General features: G+C 36.8%; 1 long non-coding RNA gene across 3 annotated transcripts in view; it reads left to right on the forward strand.

The window, feature by feature from the left end:
* The window catches only part of LOC108703702, a 62,668-nt gene extending 39,363 nt beyond the window's left edge, over positions 1–23,305 (forward strand). For 2 of the 3 annotated variants that reach the window (XR_005964996.1, XR_001933485.2), the window contains exons 3-5: positions 8,990–9,351; positions 12,996–13,147; positions 23,055–23,305. This is a non-coding gene — a long non-coding RNA (uncharacterized LOC108703702). The remainder of the gene's footprint in view (positions 1–8,989; positions 9,352–12,995; positions 13,148–23,054) is intronic. The other variant, XR_005964997.1, reaches the window with a different exon arrangement.
* Positions 23,306–24,637: the final 1,332 nt, after the last annotated feature.

Here is a 24,637-nt window from a genome sequence, read left to right on the forward strand (position 1 = left end):
CTACAATGGAGTTGATACATATACATTTGTATAGACAGAATGTAGAGTGGTTACCTCTAGTTGCATTATTGTTATTGTTTATTTATATAGCGCTGACATGTTCTGCAGAGCTTCTACATACACTACAGTCAGTTTTATCAGGCACAAATTAACCTTGTTGTATGTTTATGTGTGGAATAAAACTGACTTAACAACAAAAAACCCACACAAGCATTGGGAGAACCTACTAATTCTTTGTAGTTAGTTCCCTTTCTGGAATCAAACCCAAGACTCCAGTACTGTACTGTAAGTTACACACAAGCATATAATTATAGAAATACACACATTCTACGTGTCACGTGGATTGAGCACAACATAGGTCCTCCCTAGTCTGAAGATTGTGGTGTCCGCTTTGAATTACAAGTAACATTGCATCCCCAAATGATCTTGCTGAACCGGCATATTTGTGAGAAAAGTATTACTATGCAGCATACCGTTGTTTGTTAACACTGTGTATCTATTAAAAAAAACACTTCACAGGCAACACAGATATATCAAGGGAAACATAATGGAGACTGGGGCTACTATTACTGGAGCTTCTGAAAGATATAAATCATAAAACTGCCACAGGGAATGGTGTTGCATTCCCAAAGGGCTTACATTTATCTTATGTATTGTTGCAGAATTACACAGGAGAAATTATGATTAAGACCCATGAGGAGGACAAAAACATTGTGTTATATAACCAAAATTTCCCATTATAGGGGTTTCAACCATTTGGTTGGTTTGTATTTCAGTCACTTTATTAATATGGCATTTATTTTTATTTCTTGTACAGAGCTGAGGAACATATGTATTTTAGAGGTTTTTATACTAATAAATATGTACAGTGATAGAATAACAAAAATAACTGACTCAGGAATAACATGTTGTTCCATTTACTAATCTATAGAACAATGCTGGGCCTAGTCATACTTTCATAATCCAGCTGCTGTCCGAGTGCTAAACATATATATATACAGTTTGGACAATCACATAGCTGAAAAAATAAGGCAATATCTGTCCCTTTGGTTTATTGTCACATTACGCTGATACAAACATTTTGCCAATTATTCAATCATGCAGGGATTAGTGCAGTTTTCCTGGACACAGATTTCTAGTTATTATCACTGGGTTAATAACTCCCGTTTCACTGAAGTTTTGCTTTGGGAGGAAAAAACACCCCAAAAGCAAAAACACTCACTAAAAAGTAGTCTTTCAGTGATATTAAAAGGGTGGTTCAGCTTTGAGGTACCTTTTAGTATGTTACATACTACAAATGTATTATTTTTGCTACTTTCTATTAGTCATCTCTCTATTCAGACCTTCTATTCATATTCCAGTCTCTTATTCAAATGTAATACGGTGTAATTTGGACCATAGTAACCAGATTATTGAAATTGCAAATTGACGAGCTGCTAAATAACTCAAATAATAAAAAAAGAAAACCAACTGCAAAGTGTCTGAGAATACCACTCACACTTACCTAAATGTTCATATAGAAGTGAACAATAAGAGGCAGATTTATCAAGGGTGGAATTGAAAATTCAAAAGTTGAATTTTCGAGTATTTTTTAAGGTCAAAACTGTCAAATTCGACTAGGGGGTAATTCAAATTCGATTTGCGTTTTTAAAAATTATAAATTCGATTTCGAGATTTATCATACTCTGGCCCTTTAAGAATTCAAATTCGACTATTCACCACCTAAAACCTGCCGAATTACTGTTTAAGTCAATGGGAGGGGTCCTGGGATCAATTTTCAGCCTTCCTGAAATTAGATTTTTTTTTTTTTGGAGAGAAAACTCGAATCAAGTTTTTTAAACTCAAAACTAATTTTATTCTCGTTTTCGGGGGAATTGCATTCAACCTAGTTTAAAAAATTCCATTTGTTTTTTAAAAATAAATTTCAGTTGTGCTACTCATTTACTCATTTTATCAAAGTTCGAATTTCGAATTTATGGAAGATTAGGGGAGTTTTTAAAAATTCACATAAATTTGAAATTCAAACTTTGATAAATGTGTGGATCACAACTGTTGTTAAACAGAAAAAATTTTATTTTTATTAAAAAGGAAACAAGCTATCATTGAACACACAATACATGGCTGTATGTGAAATCTTAGGTGACTAGTAAATGACTTAATGGGGCAGATTTACTAAGGGTCGAATATCGAGGGTTAATTAACCCTCGATATTCGACCAGGAACTAAAATCGTTCGAATTCGAATATCGAAGTCGAACGATTTAGCGCAAATCCTGCGATCGAACGATCGAAGGATTATTCGTTCGATCGAACGATTAAATCCTTCGAATCGAACGATATCCTTCGATCAAAAAAACGCAGGCAAGCCTATGGGGACCTTCCCCATAGGCTAACATTGAGTTCGGTAGCTTTTAGCTGCCGAACTAGGGGGTCGAAGTTTTTCTTAAAGAGACAGTACTTCGATTATCGAATGGTCGAATAGTCGAACGATTTTTAGTTCGAATCGTTCGATTCGAAATCGAAGTAGTAGTCGAAGGTCGAACTAGCCCATTCGATGGTCGAAGTAGCCAAAAAAACACTTCGAAATTCGAAGTTTTTTTAATTCGAATCCTTCACTCGAGCTTTGTAAATGTGCCCCAAAATGTCTGATTTGTAGCCTTTTTTTTTTTATGAAATGAATTTTTTACATTTTATCATTCAAAGCACTGTTTCATCCACCATGTTTTGCCGTGTATTGGTACCTGTCATTTTAAATGCAGTGCTAATAACCCTTGCAATATGTTATTAGAAATATGAGCCAATAAAAAATCATTTTTCTTAGTGAATTGGTTGATAGTTCCACATTTTTACAAGAAAATATCGACCTATATTGAATCTAGGCCAGGGTCACTTTTCTTTATCAGTGTTGGTTTTTTTTTTGTTTTTGAATGTGACTGATTCTCCGAATTGTCTGGTGGCCCTTTTAATCTATTTTAGCATTTCCTGATTTTACTAAAAACAACCAGTTCACACAGTTAAAGGGGACTTATTAAAATGCACATTCAGATCTTGTGCTGAACTCAAAACACTCCTGGACTAAGCATTCTATATGTCTCTCTGGTCAAGGGTAATCTGCTATCTTTATACTGAAAATCTCGAGCCACTGAAGTATATATTTATTTTATTAAATTAAAATGTTTATAGAGCAATAAATTAGGCTTCTAGTTTGGGAAAACAACAATTCATTGGTATATGGTTCTGTATTATTTTGTAACATATATTATAATATATATATACACACACACAGATGGACACCAAATTATTGTTGAGTAACTCCTTTAGGTCACTATATTTAATAGTCTTATCAGTAAATGGAATACCTTTTATTCCAGATCGGATAGCACTTATATCAAGATGAATCTCCCACAGTGATTCCAATGATTTGCCCACACTTTGAATGTATACTGTACACAGAATCCTTATCTTTTATAAAACAAATAATGGGGAAAGTGAAAACATTATACACAGTGAGATATCTTTTACTGTCACCCACTTTTTTACAAAACTCCAACAATGATTTTTACCAGACGTGTCTGTGTGTTCACAGAAATCAGTCAGTTCTCTGCCTGGTAACAAAAGAAATTTCAGGTCTTCGATGACTGTGAAATATAAACAAAAGCTCAATAGGCCGGCTTTCCCTTTTTTCAGCCTGCTCCCCTATGCAGTCATAGATAGAGAAATTTCGGTGGTTAAATTAAATAACAAATTCAAGGGGAAAATGTTGTTTTTTCCTAAGGTGCCATCAATCTGAATTTTTCAGAGTATATAAATGTATATTTTGTTACAGTGTATGTCCATATCTGTTTCACAGTTCTCTAGGCTGGATTGTCAGCTCTGCATTTTTCCTTTGTCTTGTGCAATATAATTTCCAGTTTGTACAAGGCACAATCATTTTTTAAACCCTCTATGATTATAGATAGGATTGGTATAAAATATAAACAGGGAAATCATCTGAAAATTTGCTTAGTGTGATCCACTCAGATGGCTCCTCTGAACACAGAACATTAAGACAAAAGGATGTAGAGAAAGCTGCAGTATTAGAATAAAAAGTGGGCTGTCACAAGTTTTTAATAATCTAATTATGATCTAATTATTTTGAGTCTGGACTCTTGAGGATTAAGCAACATTGCATCTTACATGAAACATGTTAGGACGTGCACATGAATGAGTTGCAGGAAGAGTTTTTCACTTCTGTTGATGCTTTTATGTTTTTTCCTTAAAATTTTCTGCTTAGCCCTACTGCTTACTCCCCAAATCCTGCACAATTGCTGATTAAGGACTTGATCTGTAAGGTATCATATTTTTTTTTTTTACTAAGGAATAATAATAATATTAAAACTGCAAGTTAAGTAATATGGCTCTGAATTTGCATTATGCATTATGTTTGTATTATGGTATATATACAGTACAGATATCAGTTCTGGATGTAAAGTGAGTAGTTCATTATACATGTATGAACAAATATATATTTTTGCATTCATAGTTTTAACTGAAAAAAGAAATAAAACTGAGACTCCTCTGCAAAAAATGCCTTTTTAACCCTGTAATCCAAATGCTGCACAATATGTTTCAGGTATAAACCGTTTTTCAAGTATCAGAAACATCCAAGTTTTTTGTTACTTATATATGTAGTCTCTCGTTTTTTGTTGTTGTGTGAGTGGATAGGGACTGTGTAAAGGAAGTTTTTTGTACCGTGTTTATCTTAGTATGTTTAGAAGATCATCAAAATGTGATTGCTTTGCTTGCTATATAAAGATCCACTGACTGATATAGCTCGTAACCTGGCCCTCCACAATTTGTATGTCAATTTCATTTGAACCTGAGTGTCAGCATAGCCAGCCACCACATTTAAACTGTTGGGGTTATTTATCAAAATCCAAATTTATCTGATTTTTTAAAATAAAAAAGTCAGACCAAGCTAGAATCCACTATTTGACCTTATTTATTATTAAAAAAAAAGCACAAATTCATTGGATCGGGGGAAAACTCTCTAAAATTTTACAGAATCGCTCGAAAATAGTTGGATTTTCGGGCTAATTACAGAGCAGACCACAGAAATGTCAAAATAGGATAGGGACCTCTCCCACTGACTTATATGCAACCTCGGTAGGCCTGAGATGGTGGATTTTCGGATTCAGACTTGGGATATAATAAATCTCTAAAAATTCCATTTTTTATTTTCCACTAAAAATCTTGATTTTATAGTTAAAAACCTAAAAATTTTTTGCATTTGGACTTTATTATATAGCCATTATCACCTCTGTCCATGATAATACTATTCTGTAATAAACTATGGCGCATAAATAGATTGAGGTACACAATATGGAAACACCCATTTATATGCAAATATGCTGAGTAAAGATAACCTGTGTACATACAGTGCAGTTGTAATGTTTCAGTGGCCAGGCATTCTCTTTATTGCAGGTGATTTGTGAAAGACACATGCAGTATATACAGCCTTGCAGAACAAGTCAATCAATAAAACACATTGAAAAGTATTCATAGAAACGTGTGTCAGCAGCTTATACTAAGATAGAGTTAAAGGCATTAAGGCAACAGTCAGGTTCATCTCATTCCTGCTTTTATACAAACTCTTCAGTGGATAGGTTGTAGAAATTTCAGCAAAATATGAAAGCATTCCTTTTTCCCTCCCCATTTGAGATAAACTTTGTGGCCAGTAATTAAAGAAATTTGTAATCTATATTTTGAAAGTCCAGTGCTATAGCATAACATGAGGTCCTGGTTTCCCACCTCCTCCTAGAGTATACTTTTCTGATTCTTTCTCTCTGCTGGTTATACAAACATGAGTCTCATTCTCTGTTTAGAGAGGATGGAACACAATACATGTCTATTATATAATGAGGGAGAGAAAAAAGATTGGGACGAAGCCATTTTGTTCACCCAACACATACAGCACTTTCTTATTGTGTCTGCTCAATCCAACTATGAATGGCATTATTGTGTCTGAGATTCTATTCATACTTTTCCCCACAAAACACCATCCCCCCACTCCTCCCTTTGCTGCCTCTCCTGGCCCCCCTCACAAGGTTCCTTGTGGCTCAGCCGGACTGCATGGATAAATTAATATGAATTTGAAAAGGGACTTGTTTTCTAGTGACATGTCCTCCTCACTTTCTCACGATAAGGGTTGTGGGGGGGGGGCGTATTGGTGGAGGAGAGGTGGGGGCTCAATAGTGTTTTAAAAACGTCTGTTGCAGATGAAATGTTTTCATGCTGGTATGGTATACATATTGTCATAAGAGAATTGGTCCAGCTGGTATCTGAGGCCCTACAAAATATAACATGCTGATGGTAACATTGTTATACTGTAGGCAAGAAAAATTATCATTTATGCGAAGCCAGGCTTTGTGGGGGCTGGGTTATAACTTGGATCATGGGATAAGGCATAATTCATTAGCCGATGCTGTGGGAATAAGAATATGTCTTATCAGCTATAGAATTGCATGAGTAACATAGACATATTGACATTATTTTAATGTAATTAGACACAAAAGGTAAATCATTTTGTTAAAAAGTTTGAAACAGTAAATACCTGTATAATATACAAAGACAGGTTATATATATATATATATATATATAGATAAAGGAGTAGGAGGAATTTCAGGACTAGTTTATTCATAGTATTAGGGAGACAGGTTACAGTATTTGGAGCAGTAGGAGGAGTTATAAAGAAAATGGTTTTATGTAGCAGAGATGTTATGGAGAGTCTTTAGAGAAGAACAAGGAGTTATAGAGTGGGTGAATATGATGCAATGGGTTGAATTATAGAGAGAGGTTTTATGGGAATGGGAGGAATTCTAAAATAAGAGAAGAGCTTTTATGGACATAAGATAATAACAGGAGTTATTGAGAGGTTCCATGGACTAGTAGGCAGAGTTATAGAGTTGTTATAGTGAGGATCATAGTGTGAGAGAGGTTATGTAGCGCAGCTTTCAAGAAACAAAAGGTTTTGTTCTAAATATGATTTTCTAAAATTATATATATATATATATATATATATATATATATATATATATATATATATATATATATATATATATATAGTAGCAGCTGTTGAGGAGACTATGGGGGTTATTTACTTAAACCCAAATTTTCTGGTCAGAGTTTTAAAGGGCAAAACACCATTTTTTAGTGGAAAAACAAAACTTGAATTTTTCGTGATTTATTATACCCTGCTAAAAGTCCAAAAATACTCCATCTCAAACCTGCCACCGTCACGTTAAAGTCAATGGCAGATGTCTCTTTCACAATTGGAAGATATCATGATCTGCGCTGGGTTACATAAGATAATAAGAAAAATTAGGGGTTTTCAGGTGATAACCCGAAAAAATCTGAGTTTCTGGGCGTCAGATCTGAACATGATTTTATAGAGTCTTTCTCGCACAATTTTTTTGCGAATTATTTTATTGATATATAAGGTAAAATTGTGGAGGGGAGTTTGTTGGAATTTTAGTAAATAAACCCTATATGTAGATTAAAACAAGAGGTTGCAAACAAAGGTTTTGTTGAACATACTCCTGACACTGACCATGGCCTAAGTCTCATGCTTTCAGGGCCCCCAAACCTATATTTTTGCCTGCACAAAATTTAGCCAGTTGTCAATGCAAGTATGTCTTCCTGTAATCAAGCCTGTCATTCTGCAGGTTTAATGAACAGAAGCATCCATTTATTTAATGTCCTTGAGTATCTCCAGTTTGACAGCATCACATTCTTATGATAATAATACACACCTTAAAAACCTCTTCTTTCTAATCTGAAGCACAGCACTGAGAGCGGATCAGCACCTCTTTGTATCTTAAGTACAAGATAAAACAGGGGGACATCCCTGTGGTTTATTGTGGCAAACAGGAAACACTACATTTTCAGGGGCTTCTTGATGTTGAATTGTATCCATGTGCCAGTTTTGCCTTATCTTAAACATCACACATTATGCACATTTTCTGAAAAGACACTGCAGTCACACCAATAAAACATGTACAGGTATGGGATTCCGTTTCCTGGAAACCTGTTATCCAGAAAGCTAGAAATGACGGTAAGGCAGTCTCCCATAGACTCCACTTCATCCAAATATTTCCTTTTTCTCTGTCATACTAAAACAGTAGCATACAATAGTTTAAAAGACTATGGCTTTATGGTGGTGGTGCTCTATCCAGAAACCTTGCTGCTTGACTTGGTTCCCTTATTCCATATAGTGAAGAAGTAGGATGGCACACGCTGTTGCAATTGTGCTAAAATATAAGTGTTTTATGTGGATCTCAAACACAACTTTTCGGAGGTACAACCTCCTTTATCAAGTGTTCTTGATAAAGGAGGCTGTAACTCCGAAACGTTGTGTTTGATGCTAAACGAGTTTATACCACCTTCAGAAAACAAATCTGCCATAACATGCAAAGTATCATCAAAAATGAATGCAAGTTGCTGTTCAACAATATTATGCAATATTTAAATCAACTGTAATTTGTAAGCTCCACTGGGGTATGTGAATGATGTATAATATCTACAAAGACTGCAGAATATGTTGGAGTTTTATTAAATAAAACATTATAATAAAGACATGAATGTGTACGTAACATCAAGCTGTGCTGCAATATCTGCTGTCCAGGGTGCTGAACAGCAGATAATGCTGCACTTGTTTCCATCTTCCTCCATACACACTTCCCTAATGAAAATACCCCTAAAATTCTCCTTATCCTTAGACTATCAAGGGAAAAAAAGAATATAAGGGAGCATGTGCATGTTGAGCTCTCCTTTAAATTATAAGTCTGAATGTTATAGAGCCACCTATTCTGAGCAGCTTCAGTTTGTTTTTGTAACTTCTTCCTCAAAAAGTGCTGTACCTCTGGATAAGCATGGATGGGGTAATTGTAAATATATCTTATGCTCTATTTTTCCTATTTAGATTTGAATTGTTGTGCTTTTTTCCATTTTAGAAGAAAGGGAATTTAAGACAGAACAATGATGAGAAAACATGTTATAAATCTGAAGACAAAGGGAAGAATATTACAACGAAATGTATTGTCATTATAAGAATCCCATAACTGCCTCACAATAAATAATAAGTGAGGATTAGCAAAGAGAATCCGAAGAAGAGATCAGAAGAGAGTACTTTGATTCAGTTGAAAAGTGTCGCAAGACTGAGAACTGGGAAGCTTGGTGGGCAAAGGGTTATTATGACCAGTACGATGGGTGAACAATTTGGACTTGATAGGCAAGCAGACTGGAGCTCAAATACTAAAGAAGACAAGCCAAGGGAGCTGCATTCTTTTCACATTGATGTTGATCCACCGATAAGGTAGGGGAATAGTTTTACTTGATTATTGTTATTAATAAGCAGAAATATGTTAAACATATCTGAAAGTGGCCAGTCACACAAAACCAGAAAAACAATAAGCCAGTCTGGATGTCCACTATTCCTATAATCATCTCAACTTATGCCACTATAGTAATGCACTTAGAGACCTTCTTTTGGCTACATCTATCAGGTCATACTGCCTTTGAAGTGGTCAGGGTATGCAGAAACTAGGACACTCTGCATTATACAGTCAAATCACAGCACAGCATTCTTTCGCATCATCCTGTTTGGGCAGGTGTTGTTAAAGTTGATAATATTATTTAAGATAATTTATTATTGCTGAATAACAGTAAATTCTTACATCACAAGTAGGGATGGGGGAATTTGACCCATTTAATTTCGCCAAAAATTCACCGCCGGCGAAACATCACAGACGCCCATTAAAGTCTATGGGCATCAAAAAAATTTTTTTGCGAAATGTTTTTGACGCGCGTCTTTTTTTTTTTTTTGACACACACCGCCATACAAGTCTATGGGCGTCATTTTTTCGCCGAAACAAGGTGAAAAAATTCGCCCATCACTAATCACAAGTTTACAGATAGCTGGTCCAATGTGTATAAATGTTGGACATGCTGTAGATTGTGTTTGCCAGACAGTAGACTCACTGAGTAAAATTAAGTGTGTTCACTCTGCTCCATTCAGTGAATGGATTGTGGCAGGCCTTGAGACAAACACAGAGCGAAGCGACACTCACTAGTTCAGAAATGCAGGAAGCAGCACTGTGCTATCATACAGCATGTAGTGAATCTGGACACTGCTGTCCCCATTTCATCAATAGCAGATCTTTAGTGCACCAGATAGAGCTGCTGATACAGCCCCAAGTTATTTACTGCATCTACTTAAAACTGAAGAAAAAACTTTTTGTTTTGCACACAGTATCACGTTAAATAAACTTCCATCATGACCCATCTGTGTAGCATATTTAGCCAACCTTAATAATGGATAAATTGCATGTAGATAATAATAAATTACGTTTAGCTTGCTTCTATACACAAGGCCAGATTAACAAAGGCACCCCCCCACACTGCCTGAACAGTAATCTGTACAATTAACACCTGCATGTTCTGCACAAATGTAAGGTAAAGGGGATACATATGTCATGTCCTCTTTGTAAATTATATCCCCCAACCTAACTGTAATTGACACTTATTTGGAGCACAAGGTAAACACTGTGAACCAAAGAGTAACAGGAAGACAGGTGTATATTTTAAATGATATCTCCCAAAATTATTAAAAATTGCCATCTATGATAACATCCAAAAATAACTGAATTTGATCATTTAGTTACACAGCAAAATGGCAAATCACATACACCATTTGCCAACGTGCATCATAAAGATGCCGGGGCTCCTTTGCTCCTTTATAAACATTGGGCAAATTTGCCTCTATAATTACTGCATGTTCTGCACAGACCAGGGTGATTAGTACAGCTGAACTAGATTTCAGAAATTCAACTTTATTATCAGCTTTATTTTGTCTTGCATTTTACTCTATTAAACTATGAACACATCTAATGTATTTTTTTTCTTGGCATAAAAAGAAAATCATTAGTAGGCCACAAAAAGAACATAACGAAGGTTATAGGGAATGGGACAACAGGGTAAAACATTGAGGATTTTTTCCCGATAGCAGAGATTGAACTAATAAAATGGCCACATTTTAAAATGGAGGTGGCTTGAGAACAGACACTTTCTCTTCATTACAAGCTGCCTTCATGTGTTGTTTATGCAAATAGGGCTAATTTGATTTGAATATGATAATTACTATCCTTCCCTCAGTCAAGTAGAAATTCACCCTTTTTTTACTGAAATCATTTGGGATTTTTTTTTGTGCAGCAGACTACCAGGAAAGGTTCTCCTGAATTAAGGGAAGGCCATCTCCCACAGAGTCTATATCGAGCAGATAATTCATTTTTTTCTTTTTTGTCTGTAATAATAATAATAAAACTACCTCCAATTCCAACATTTATGGATTTGGGCAAAAATCATCCACAAAACATGTAGCTGAATGTCAAACCAAATCCTATTTGAATAATAGAATTGTCAGTTTCAGATGTCCCAAACTCTAACATTTTGTGGCTTTTAGGGTTTGTATTTGTCTCTGCCAAATCTGAATCCTGCAAAAAGTGTGGAATTTTGCAAAATCCCAAACAAAACCTTAATTCAATGCATCCCTACTATGACTGACTGTTATGGCCTCATTCACATTTTACCATGACAGTTGAATACAATATAAAAAGGGAAGGTCATGTATGCTTATGCATTCTCTCCTGATTTACAGTGGACTGCATTTGAACACTATGATTTTTTTCTTGCCACATAAATCTTCTCCCATATATGTTCTCTGTAGAGATTCCCCTAAAGGATCGCCCCGCCCCCCCCTTCAAATAGCACCACAGTGAATATCCACCTTGCTGAATATTGTCATTGCCCCCTAAGGGGACAGCAGGAGATTTGCTCTCTACAAATCCAGAAGGCCCCTCTTTGCCCACAGCCCAAAACTGACCTAGAAACTACTAAATCTTGTTTAGCACAAATTCTGCAGACCTTATGGACTATTTCTGTAAAATGTGCAATTATTAATAGGAGTAAAGATTATATATATATATATATATATATATATATATATATATATATATAGTTGCTGCAAAAACATATGTGACCAAGATATTTTTAAAATTTTCGGATTTGTCACAGAAAAATGCGATTTTTTCGCATTTGACACCTGACACCACAACATTCAGATTATTGAACGAAACCCAGCGCAGATCAGGATATTAACGGGACATTTGCCATTGACTTCTACATGAACTCGGCAGGTTTGAGTTGGAGTACTTTTTTATTCTGACTTTTAACACCATTGGGCTTTAATACATCTTGATAAAATAAGAGTTTTGTTTCTACCAAAAATAGTGTTTTTACACTAGAAAAAATTGGACTTTAATAAATAATCCCCTTGTTTTAAAATCAAGCCATTGTTGTGATAATCTTGAAAGGAGTACAATTGCTCATACTCTATTTTGTCATAATTCCCCTGTCTACTAAGTTATATATGGCAGAATAAATGTCTAAACTATTTTGCAGCTTATTTAAAATAATCAAAAGTGCTTCTCTGTGTGACTGTGAATCAGTCTACGGTGTTTAGAGGAAAGGGGCAGGGATACAGAGTTAATCACTTGGGCATTGTCTTCAGTCAGATCTCATTCTCTGAAACCCAAATGAATATAATGGCAATATAAGTGGAGTGTTTAATTTTTATTTACAAAGGTGTTTATACTGTGGGATTCATATGTTGCTCTATGTGCCAGCCTTTTAAAGCAGAATACAGTTGTTCCTGTCTGTACAAGCAGTTTTTAAAAATCATCTATGGAAAGCAAACATTGCAAGGAATTTAAAAAAAATTATGCTGCATTTCCTTTCAGTGTCGCTAAAAAATCACCCATGTGCCATTGTGCATTGCCCTGAATATGCCCTATGGGAGACAGAAGCACTATAAGATGACTGATTTGTGAGCAACACAACCATGATACCTGCAGATAATGATACAATTGCATTACCTCTTTGATCATGTTTTCCATTTTATAGGAGTGGTACAAAAGCCATAATGGCTTCACTAAAGGGTGAAGTGAAAATTCGTCAGAAACATCATCAGCAGGGACATTGACAATTTTCTAACAGGTGTAGACGACAATTCGCTAATGAAAGAGACCATCGCTAGTTTCACGCCCTATCATCAGGTGAATTTTTGCTTAACTTTTATCTATTAAGGATTTTGGTGTTAACATTTGTTTCCCAGCTAATTTGAGGGGCATGCCACATTTGTTTTAGGAAGGGCTCATCTCTAGGACATTAGAGATTTTCTTTATTTTGCTTCCTTGGACATTTGTAATAATAAGTGGCCACTTCAAGCATTTGCACCAACATCTCAAATAAAGACATGTATACAACCTATATGTACACTCTATTCAAATTGACCTAAGCGTAAGAGTACTTACGACATTACGCTAGGCAGAAATGAATGCTAGCGAAAGATTGCTATGAAATGGTTACACTGAAGAATTAACGGTAGCGAAATTTTTCCAGCGTTCAGCTGCCCAGACGCAACTTTTAATGAATTAGCATAGTGGTTGCAAATTTTCGTCTGGCGAAGTGCAGTGAAATGTGGCAAAAATTTGCCTAGTGAATTTGCCCCATACAGTCCAAAATACCTGTAGGGGTGGTAGAGTGTTCGAGAAGAAATCAAAAATAATTTTCAATTTGTAACATTTTGGTATTTGGTCCCATATGAATAAGTTATTTCACAGTTAACTTTAAATTGTTTAGCAGAGGCTCTCTAAATATATTACTCTTCTGCTGGGGTTTGTTGGTACTTTTTTGTGATTAATTCCTTTATGTGCTTAATTAGACTGTTCCCTTCAGATATGATACACAACTTTAACTCCAAAAAAACCAAAACCTTAATTTGAATATGCATAATAGTGTAAGGAAGAAAATGTATGAATTTAACCCAGTTATGGCTCAGAGTACACCAATTTCATGTCAGAAGGGAGGATGGTCAGCATCGGACACTGATCAAGATTCTGCAGGTGGAGTGGAGGAAAGTTTCATGCATGTAAAGGAATTTTACTCTTTTGTGTGAAACCGATGTTCTATAGAAGGTTATAGGAGTCTGAGGTTCGTAGCAGTATATTTGATGGATGTTGAATGGATGGTGGTGCTAATAATTCAGAGGAGAACAAGATGTAAAAAGGGAGTGTGAAGGTCCTTGGGGGAAGATTCTAAGGTGAGTTTGACTGACTCAAGTTGGGATCTAATGCTGTAAGGGAGTAAATGGTATGATGTTGCTGCATGCGATATGATTCTGCTAATGAAAGGGAATTTGAAGGAGGAATACTGTTGCAGTAGTATTCTCCACTGACTAGTTTGTCTGCTGAAAGGAAAAGAATCTTTGATTTAATCCTAAACTCAGTGTGAGCACATCACAATCTTATAGGCTTTTTGAGTCAAGATGGGTTCAGCACACACCCTACAGCTATTCACCAAACAGCTCTATTTTTTACCTTTGGCTGTTGACTTACTTCATCAGAGTTCAGAAGAAGGCATCAATGCAACAAACTGATGCAAGGATTACATACATCATATGAAGCTTGAGAATCATATTAACCTTTGGTATGCTCATAAAGTAAAGCAGAATAGCAGGGTGGTATCAAACCATTATGTGGAATCAAGTAGATAATACAAGCTGTTTTATTCTACAGATGCCTGTAGTGTGCACCAGACAAGGGGCTGATTTAGTAACACAAAGCCTTATTCGTTAGGGAGTAAACCTATATTTTAGGAACACCACTGTCAGGGCATGTATCAACACTGGAAAAATTTGCCCATGGCAACTGATCTTATGGTTGCATTCATTGTTCTACCTGGAGCTGAAAGCAGTCAATCACTTCTTGGTTGCTATGGGTTACAACCAATTTGCAAATTTGCCCGTGATGATAAATGAGCCCCACTGACTTCAGTATTTGCACGTTTTCAGTGGCCCTTGGGAAAAAGAATAGCACCGCCTTCTTACTGAGACTTAGGGGCACATTTACTTAGCTCGAGTGAAGGATTAGAAAGAAAAATACTTCGAATTTCGAAGTATTTTTTTGGCTACTTCGACTACGAATCGAAAGATTCGAACTAAAAATCCTTCGACTATTCGACCATTCGATAGTCGAAGTACTGTCTCTTTAAAAAAAACTTGGACCACCTACTTCGCACCTAAAACCTACCGAGCACCAATGTTAGCCTATGGGGAAGGTCCCCATAGGCTTTCTAAGTAATTTCTGATCTAAGGAAAATCCTTCGATCGATGGATTAAAATCCTTCAAATCATTTCCTTCGATCGAACAAATTGCGGTAAATCATTCGACTTCGATATTCGAAGTCGAAGGATTTAACCCTCGATATTCGACCCATAGTAAATGTGCCTCTTAGACTTGCACATGCGTAGTAGAGTAACATTTTTCAATTTGACTCTACCGCACAAGCATAAGTCTATGCAAGAAATATAAGATGGTGGCACAGCAATCTTTTTCCCCGTGCCAGTAGCCCCAGCCCAGTGAAAAAGTACACAAAAGTGCCTAACATTACCCTGGTGTAGCTTTCTTAGTCATTTTAATTGCATCAATGCATTAACCCATAGTGACTCAGATCTTAAAAGACATGTAAACCTCCCACACAAAAATTGAATCACTGAAGAGCCTCTTTGAAATATCTTGATACCTGCCACTCTGGTTGTTGAAAGGTTAATAGGCTGCAGCATCCCCTAAATCACTTAGGGTTCCTTCTGCTCCTCTAACCCACTCAGCCCTCTCTCTGAAATTTCCTTTGGCTGTTGGCTTATGAGCATGCCCAATTCTTCTCAACTCAGATTACTAAACACACTCTCCAGTCTAACAGCCAGTGAAGAGATAGCATCGCTGTTTCCCATAAAAACTCTGCTCTAGTTGTCTACTCCTATTTTTAAATTCTGCCTGTGTAAGCCTGCAGTCTTTAAATTGCATGAACTTTACATTGCATATGTGCTGTTTGCAGATATAAATTCACTGATGATGTGTCAGAGGGAAAATGGCCCCCTGGGTGAAAGCTGCTATTTCTTTTAGGAAAATGTAATGACACTGACAAACGGAGGGGTATATGCAGTACAAATAATGCCATTTGGATGGGGGAGATGTGCCCAACTCATATACATGGTAGAAAAATGTAGGCTTTACATGTCCTTTAATTTCATTTTCTAAGAGATAGCGATTAGAGTAATTAAAACCAATTGTTGATTTGTTTTAATTAGTCCCTTAATTTAATTTTTTAAGAGGTAGTGATTGGAGTGATTAAAACCAATTGTTGATTAGTTTCAAATATAGCGATGCAGTTTTTTTGCCAATGTTAGTAAATCAGGGACAAAATATCTATACACAAAGTTACTATTTAGCAACACTTCCAGATGGTAAACCACTGCTCACAGAAAAGAAAAAAACCCTGTAAATATAAATCAATATGGGGTACAATTCAGTGTGTAGTAAAACAACAGTTCCAATTACTTTCTTGGGGTCATTGCAGATACTAGTGCTCTGGCTTGACCAGTTATTGGTGTTTACACACAGTAGTTTATGTTCTGAATGTAATGTCATGTCTCTGGCCTTCTCATCTTTATAACATATTTTCATCTGCCAAGTAATCTTCATTACAAGGAAAAACATAAGTGTAATTAATATTTCATTTGATGTTATTATTTGTTCTACAGAAGAAAATATTGAGCATTATATTGGTTAAGTTCTTTTCACTAGACAACTATTTGGATGTTTAAAATGCCCAGTGGGAGCAATGATCACAGAGCAGTTATCTCAGCTGAGCAATACATCAGTCTCTTTTGAGAATCAATTGCCAGACAAAGCCAGAGTGTCAGATACCATTTTATTTTGAAGTCTGTGTGGGAAGCACACTACACAGATTGTTTGCGTGGCTCTCTCTGCAGCACCGTGGCACAATGCCTTCTTTCACTGATTTTTAGCACCCCCCAAGCCACAAAAATTACCCAGATTGTGCACATACAGTGTATTGCATAATTATCTGCATATTCACATATAAGTGGCAATGCTATACTCCTTGATAAAAGGATATAATCAATGATATGGTGCCCCCAGCGGCAAAGCAGTGGCAGCAAGTTGGCACAGCTTACACAATCATTTTGAATTAATGCTTTCTGAGACACAATATTATAATATTTTACTCAGCAACAAAAGCCTGAATAACTTGTATAGTTATTAGAAAATGTTACTGTGCAGCATCAACAGAGATTATAATAAATCATAAAAAACATAATATAGAAGCAATTTAGAATTTTGAATTTGTATAGTAATGCAGCTGAGAAGACTCACCAAAAGGACATATTTAGGAAGAAAGCAAAGACAGAGTATATAGTTCATGTGGAATGTTTGGAAACCTACAGAGAAGTTTTGTCAGATAAGATGAAGGTCTTCCCGAAGATGGCCTCAGTTGGAGCGCCGAAACGTTGAGCAAGAATAAACTTTCACTTGGCTTTTGAGACACGAAGTCCTTGGAGTGTGGTTTGTTTGTTTTCTATATATATATATATATATATATATATATATATATATATATATATATATATATATAATATATATATATATATATTATATATATATATATATATATATATATATTATATATATATATATATATATATATATATATATATATATATATATATATATATATATATATATATATATATATCAGCATTATAGATAGCCGTGCAGCAAATCTTGCACTTATATTTGAGCTAAATAAGTAGCCATTTAAAAAGGCAATATGAAGAGATAGTGTCAGTTTTCCACGGGCAGTTAAATATTGGATTTATTCAGATAAAATAACTCCAGTACTGTAATTTTATATCTGCCATTCCCAGGCCCATAAATAATATTCATAGAAAGAGTTTTGCAGGCACGGCGAAAGAGAAAGATGTGTGTGTATGTGGCTGTCGGTATCTAGCCAGTCTTCCATCTGTGCTGTTAGGCAATGAAAGAGACCCTAGGGGTGGCCAGTGGGGTTAGAGGTCACCAATACTTTGATGTTAGGAATACCTAATAAGTTGTTATTGCCAGTAAGAAAGGAGTACATTGCACATAGTCTATGTAACCTGCACAAACTGATTTCTTGGAGCAGCTTAGGAAAATGGGAAGTAATAATCAAGGTGTTTGCACTCCATAAGCAATGGGCATAAGGCCCCTCTGGCAGGGAAATCATCTAATATCTCTGTCATTTGTATCTTATAATTTACCAGATATATACATTACAAGTACTGACAATTTTAGTTCAGTAAACCAGTGCTACCATGTATTTATTAATAACTGTGTACGCATACTGCTAGGATAACTATTAATATATTAATACTAGACATTAAGCCCGTTAAATTAACGGGCGCTAGAACATATGTAGTCAAACATTTATAAAAACAGAATTGTTCTAGTCTAAAAAAAATTCGCCAGAGACGGTCCGTGGGGCACATGCGCAGTAGCGCAATCCCACGGACACAGGGACTGGACACAGAGACACTTCAACTTTATTATATAGGATTCATTTAAAGATAGTTCAGCAAACCCTGTGAATGCAGGGGGACCCAGGAGTGTAGAGAGCCAAGTAAGAATGTAATTAATGAGCAATTTCTTTTCAATGGTTTTTATTTACAGTTTTAAAACTTCACAGTAAGGAATATGTATTATTATATTCCGGCAATCAATTTGCAGAGAAATTTTAATAAATCGTAATAAACAGGTAATCTTACTGATGTTTTGGGGCCCTAAATTGAATTTGCTATGGGACCAAGTAACATCAGTTACACCAGAGATAATCACCCATTTTTATTTAGTAATAACCTAATAAACAAAAAGCAGGATTAAAGAATTGGCAGCAAGACTAGGGCTCCCATTTGTAAGGGAGAAGCAGTTAAATAAATAATTCAATTCCCAGTATGCATACTGGACTAAAGGAAAAAATGCCTATATTTACAAAACATAAAAGGTTTATGGTTGAAGCTACAGTGGTGCTGATGTTGTGGCCATATCTAGGTCCTAGGACATAAGGTGACATAAAGCTGCTAATTCACAGGGGCATGCGGGATATAGTTGGATAGAAGTAATGGGATTGGTGATTGTTGGTGAGGAATAATGTGGTGACTTTGTGCCAAATCTTGCAGTGATACTAATGCATGCCAGGCAAGAAGGAAAAACAAGCTTAGTTGCTATGAATAGGTGTAGTAGGGATTTGATTTTTTTTATTTCAGATCTTCCTCTATACAAAACAAACAGGATTATGCGGTGTTATAGTTTCAGAATTCCTTATCCCCACGTTGAGAACTTGCCAGCTGTGTCAATATCCACTGCCATATTTGGAATGGGAATATAGATGGAGGATAGGGTCGTGAGGAAAAGAATGAACTATGTGCATCTTTCTTCCTTTGTACCATGAGTCTCCAGCTTCTGACCATTATTGTTGAGCCACAGGGGGTACATTGAAAGCTGGGAATGTTTTAGAAAGAAATACTTAAAACCATTAAGTCTGTGCTGTGGCTTGTTTTGATTGTTTTTGTGTGTGATCAGTTGTCTTATTTTACAGCTCCTAGAAAAGCAGTCAGTCAGGCCACATGTGACCAAAATAGTGATCAAGATACTTGGCAGTATCAGTTTTACTTATAGTTAGCCATTATTTATAAAAGACCAATTAGTGCAGAGATTATTCAAAAGATTCGCTGCCCCAGTGGAGCTTACAGTCAAATATCCATAATACATTCATACAACACATTAATTAGGGTAAGATTCTCAGAAGCCTATCAAACTATGTTTATGTTTTGATGTCTGGTGAAAAAATCATGAGGAAAACCTAGAAACCCCATGCAGATAGTGCCAAAAATGAACCATGGAAACCAGTGCACTGCAACACCATGCTCGTACTCCCCTTTAGTACTTTACTGGAGTCTTTAATTATGACACTAACAACACAGCAGAAGAAGGCAGGCACCCAAGAGTGATTTGTAAATGTGAACAGCCAAACCCAGGCCAGTGCTCCCTGTTATCAGGGGTCTTAGGCCACGTGATCATAAATTGTATACTTATTTATAGAGATGTCGCGAACTGTTCGCCGGCGAACTTGTTCGCGCGAACATCGGGTGTTCGCGCTCGCCGGAAGTTCGCGAACGTCGCGCGACGTTCGCCATTTTGGGTTCGCCATTGTTGGCGCTTTTTTTTGCCCTCTCACCCCAGACCAGCAGGTACATGGCAGCCAATCAGGAAGCTCTCCCCTGGACCACTCCCCTTCCCTATAAAAACCGAAGCCCTGCAGCGTTTTTTCACTCTGCCTGTGTGTGCTGAAGAGATAGTGTAGGGAGAGAGCTGCTGCCTGTTAGTGATTTCAGGGACAGTTGAAAGTTTGCTGGCTAGTAATCGTTTTGATACTGCTCTGTTATTGGAGGGACAGAAGTCTGCAGGGGTTTGAGGGACATTTTAGCTTAGGTAGCTTTGCTGGCTAGTAATCTACCTTCTACTGCAGTGCTCTGTATGTAGCTGCAGTGGGCAGCTGTCCTGCTTCTGATCTCATCTGCTGACTGCTGCAATAACAGTAGTCCTTGTAAGGACTGCTTTTATTTATTTTTTTGTTGTTTTACTACTACTACTACTACTACTACTATAAGAGCCCAGTGCTATTAGTCTAGCAGTGTTGGGGAGTGGGACTGGTGTGCTAATCTGCTGCTCCTAGTAGTTCAGCAGCACCAACTTTAATTTTTTTTTTTAATATTCATTTTTTTTTTATTTTACTTTTTTTATTTTACTACCGCTGTAGTAGTGTATAAGTTGACCTTTTAGGCATTATTTGCCCTGTAGGCATTATTTGCACACTGTTTTCTTCAACCCGCCATCGAGCTGTGTGACCTTGTTCCCATTCTGTCTAAATATCCATAATATTACCGTCTCCAGAAAAAACACCGGAGTGACTTTTTTCAAGCAGCATTCATATATTTTACGTAATCCGTATCCACCGCTGTAGTAGTGTATACGTTGACCTTGTAGGCATTGTTTGCCCAGTTTTTTTGGCCGCAGCCACTGAAGCACAGAGGCCAGAAAAAATATGCCATATAAATGCTGAAAATAGTCATTTTTTGCCATACGTTGACTCAACGTATATGGCAAAAAATTACTATTTTCAGCATTTATATGGCATATTTTTTCTGGCAACTGTGCTTCAGTGGCTGCGACCAAAAAAAACTGGGCAAACAATGCCTACAAGGTCAACGTATGGCAAAAAATGACTATTTTCAGCATTTATATGGCATATTTTTCTGGCAACTGTGCTTCAGTGGCTGCGACCAAATAAATGCATATTTTCTGCATTTATATGGCATAATTTTTCTGGCCTCTGTGCTTCAGTGGCTGCAACCAAAAAAATTTATATTTTCAGCATTTATATGGCATAATTTTTCTGGCAACTGTGCTTCAGTGGCTGCGTCCAAAAAAACTGGGCAAACAATGTCTACAAGGTCAACGTTATGGCGAAAAATGACTATTTTCAGCATTTATATGGCATATTTTTTCTGGCAACTGTGCTTCAGTGGCTGCGTCCAAAAAAACTGGGCAAACAATGCCTACAAGGTCAACGTATGGCAGTTGTTTAAAGAGAACAGTAGATTACTAGCCAGCAAAGCTACCTAAGCTAAAATGTCCCTCAAATCCCTGCAGACTTCTGTCCCTCCAATACAGAGCAGTATCAAGCAGATTACTAGCCAGCAAACTTACTATCATCTGTCCCTGAAATCACTAACAGCTCTCCCCCTACACTATCTCTTCCAAGCACACACAGGCAGATTTTTCAGATACATTTTTGCCCTTGATCCCCCTCTGGCATGCCACTGTCCAGGTCGTTGCACCCTTTAAACAACTTTAAAATCATTTTTCTGGCCAGAAATGTCTTTTCTAGATGTTAAAGTTCGCCTTCCCATTGAAGTCTATGGGGTTCGCGAACCGTTCGCGAACCGCTCGCGTTTTTGCGCAAGTTCGCGAATATGTTCGCGAACTTTTTTTCCGACGTTCGCTACATCCCTACTTATTTATCCTTATTCAGTTTCAACAGATCAACTTTGATGCAAACATTCACATAACAATCTGTATAATTGGACTCCCACAGTGTTATACATGCTTCAACACTTTTTAGCATTCAGACTTTAATAAATTACCCCCAAAAATTATGTTAACGGGTTGGATGTATGAACCCTATCATACAGCATCTTTTTTAAACATATTCTTATTAAGATTTCTCTTCCATTGAGCTGTTAGCATTGCTGACATTTGAACGATTAAGGTACTAAAGCTGGCCACACACAGGGAGATCTGCTCGTTTTGGAGATGTCCCCAAACGAGTGGATCTCTCCCTGATATGCCCACATTGAGGTGGGCTGATTCAATTGTGGGCCCTAGGGCTCAACGATCGGATCACAATGCAGTCCATACGGGCGGTCAGATCGTGGGACTGCATCAACTGACAGATGCAGCCGCGATCTGACGGGATTTTTTAACCTGGCCAGATATCGATCGGGGAAACCCGTCGGAGTGCCCCACACACAGGGGCCAATAAGCTGCTGCTGTCGGTCTGTCGGCAGCTTTTATTGGCCCGTGTATGGGGGCCTTAATGCTCTGATTGCTTAAAGATAATTTAGCTCTGTGACTTAATGCTCTTAATGGCAACTTTGATTCTAGCTATGTTCAAGTAAAAGTTACCTCCACGTTGTCAAGCAGCAAAAAAGAGACTGCAATAGATACACCCCATTGAAAAAAAGCAGCCTCTGGTATGCATTAGTTTGTTGTATACAACTGTCTACTTGTTCACACAAGCTTGTTAGTCAGTATAAATAGATGCACATAGGTTTGCGTGTTGCAAAACAATTATTTCAAGCAAAACACTAGCACAGGACCCATTGTGTATCTTTAGTATAAATATATGTGGACTGATATCATGTTTATATTTAATATGTATTGGGATTACCAATATTAGTTTCTGCAAAAATCATATAATCTCACTACTATTTTGTGTCCCCTACAGAGTGAACAACTGCGTGGGACCTGGATTTCATATAAAGCAGCAACTCTGCTACAAGATCAAGAAAGCAACATGGTATCAGGCATTGTAAAGAATACATTTATGTAAAGCTATGGCAGGATTTATTTAACAGTGACAGCGGATATAGAGAGAGAAGTAATTGGAGGGGTTTTTGATACTAAGCCAGTGATCCCCAACCAGTAGCTCGTGAGCAACATGTTGCTCTCCAACCCCTTGGATGTTGCTCCCAGTGGCCTCAAAGCAGGTGCTTATTTTTGAATTACAGGGTTGGAGGCAAGTTTTGGCTGCATATAAACCAGGTGCACTGCTAAACAGAGCCTCAATGTTGTTTGACAATCCACATAGGGGCTACCAAATGGCCAATCACACCACTTATTTGGCACCTTTTTCATGCAAGTGTTGCTCCCCAAAAACTTTTACTTCTGAATGTTGCTCACGGGTTCAAAAGGTTGGGGATCCCTGTACTAAGCCTTGCCTGTGGAGTCATTTAGGGGAGGAGTATGAACCAACAGGAAGCAGCTTCTGTTAATGCAACAGGTAGAGTGGGCCTCAGGGGTAAGAGAATTAGTTATAGAAAGAGACTATATGAATGCAGGACATTTGGAAGATTTAAAGAGAAATACTTTGAAGCAATAACATGAGCTTTACAAAGGTTATATTTAACAATATTATATATTATACTATAATAAGGAATTAGTAAGGTTATAGCTACTGAAAATAATTTGTAGAGAGAGGATCATAGAGACTACTTTTATGGAGCAATTGGGGCAATTATAGAGAAGGAGAACATAATGGTGGAGTTACAGTATATACTGTAAAACTAAAGTTAAATCAGTGTTTCTTAAACTCTTTTATCTTGTCATCCATGATATTTTTGGAAATCTGTCCAAAAATCTGGCAACCCACGCACTGGTTACAGGCAAGGGCAAGGAAAATGATTTCAGGAGGAAGAGGTTCATTTTTTTGGAGCAGAAAGTTTAAAAACTAAAAAAAATTGCATACCAAAAGTTGCAGAAGCAGTTGCATAAAAACCATTCTCTGAAGACATATGATAGTGAATGTATTTAGTATTCAACCCCCTCATGGAATGACCAACTTTTCCTAGTCATTGTAATCCATCATGGACCTCCTACTATATGAGTGTTCATCTCTACCCAGTTCTTCGGAAAAGAACCACAGCTTACAAGTGATTTCATGATTTTAAGGGGTCTAAGACAAGGATAATAGCCTGCTATCAATTCTTATTGGTCTGAGATATTAATAATAATCTATTACTGTTATGCATATATTTGTTCCTATAGATGCTATGGTGTTATAGTTTTCTAGGCCACAGGGATTGAAACACCGAAGTAAGAGAATGTACAATATGGTGTCAAGTAGCTAAGTGTTTTGGAACATCCATAAATCTGTAAAGAGAGCCATAAACCCAATAGGAGTTTTGGTATACACAAGCTAAGCATCAGCAGGGGATCATTTGCTCTAATGACAGGGGTAGGAGCTGATTCATTAAAGTAATTGTCATTGTTTACAGCCATGTTCCTATTCTGAGTAACTTCTTAAAATAA

The sequence above is a fragment of the Xenopus laevis genome, chromosome 1S, assembly GCF_017654675.1.
Source record: "Xenopus laevis strain J_2021 chromosome 1S, Xenopus_laevis_v10.1, whole genome shotgun sequence".
Lineage (NCBI taxonomy): Eukaryota > Metazoa > Chordata > Amphibia > Anura > Pipidae > Xenopus > Xenopus laevis.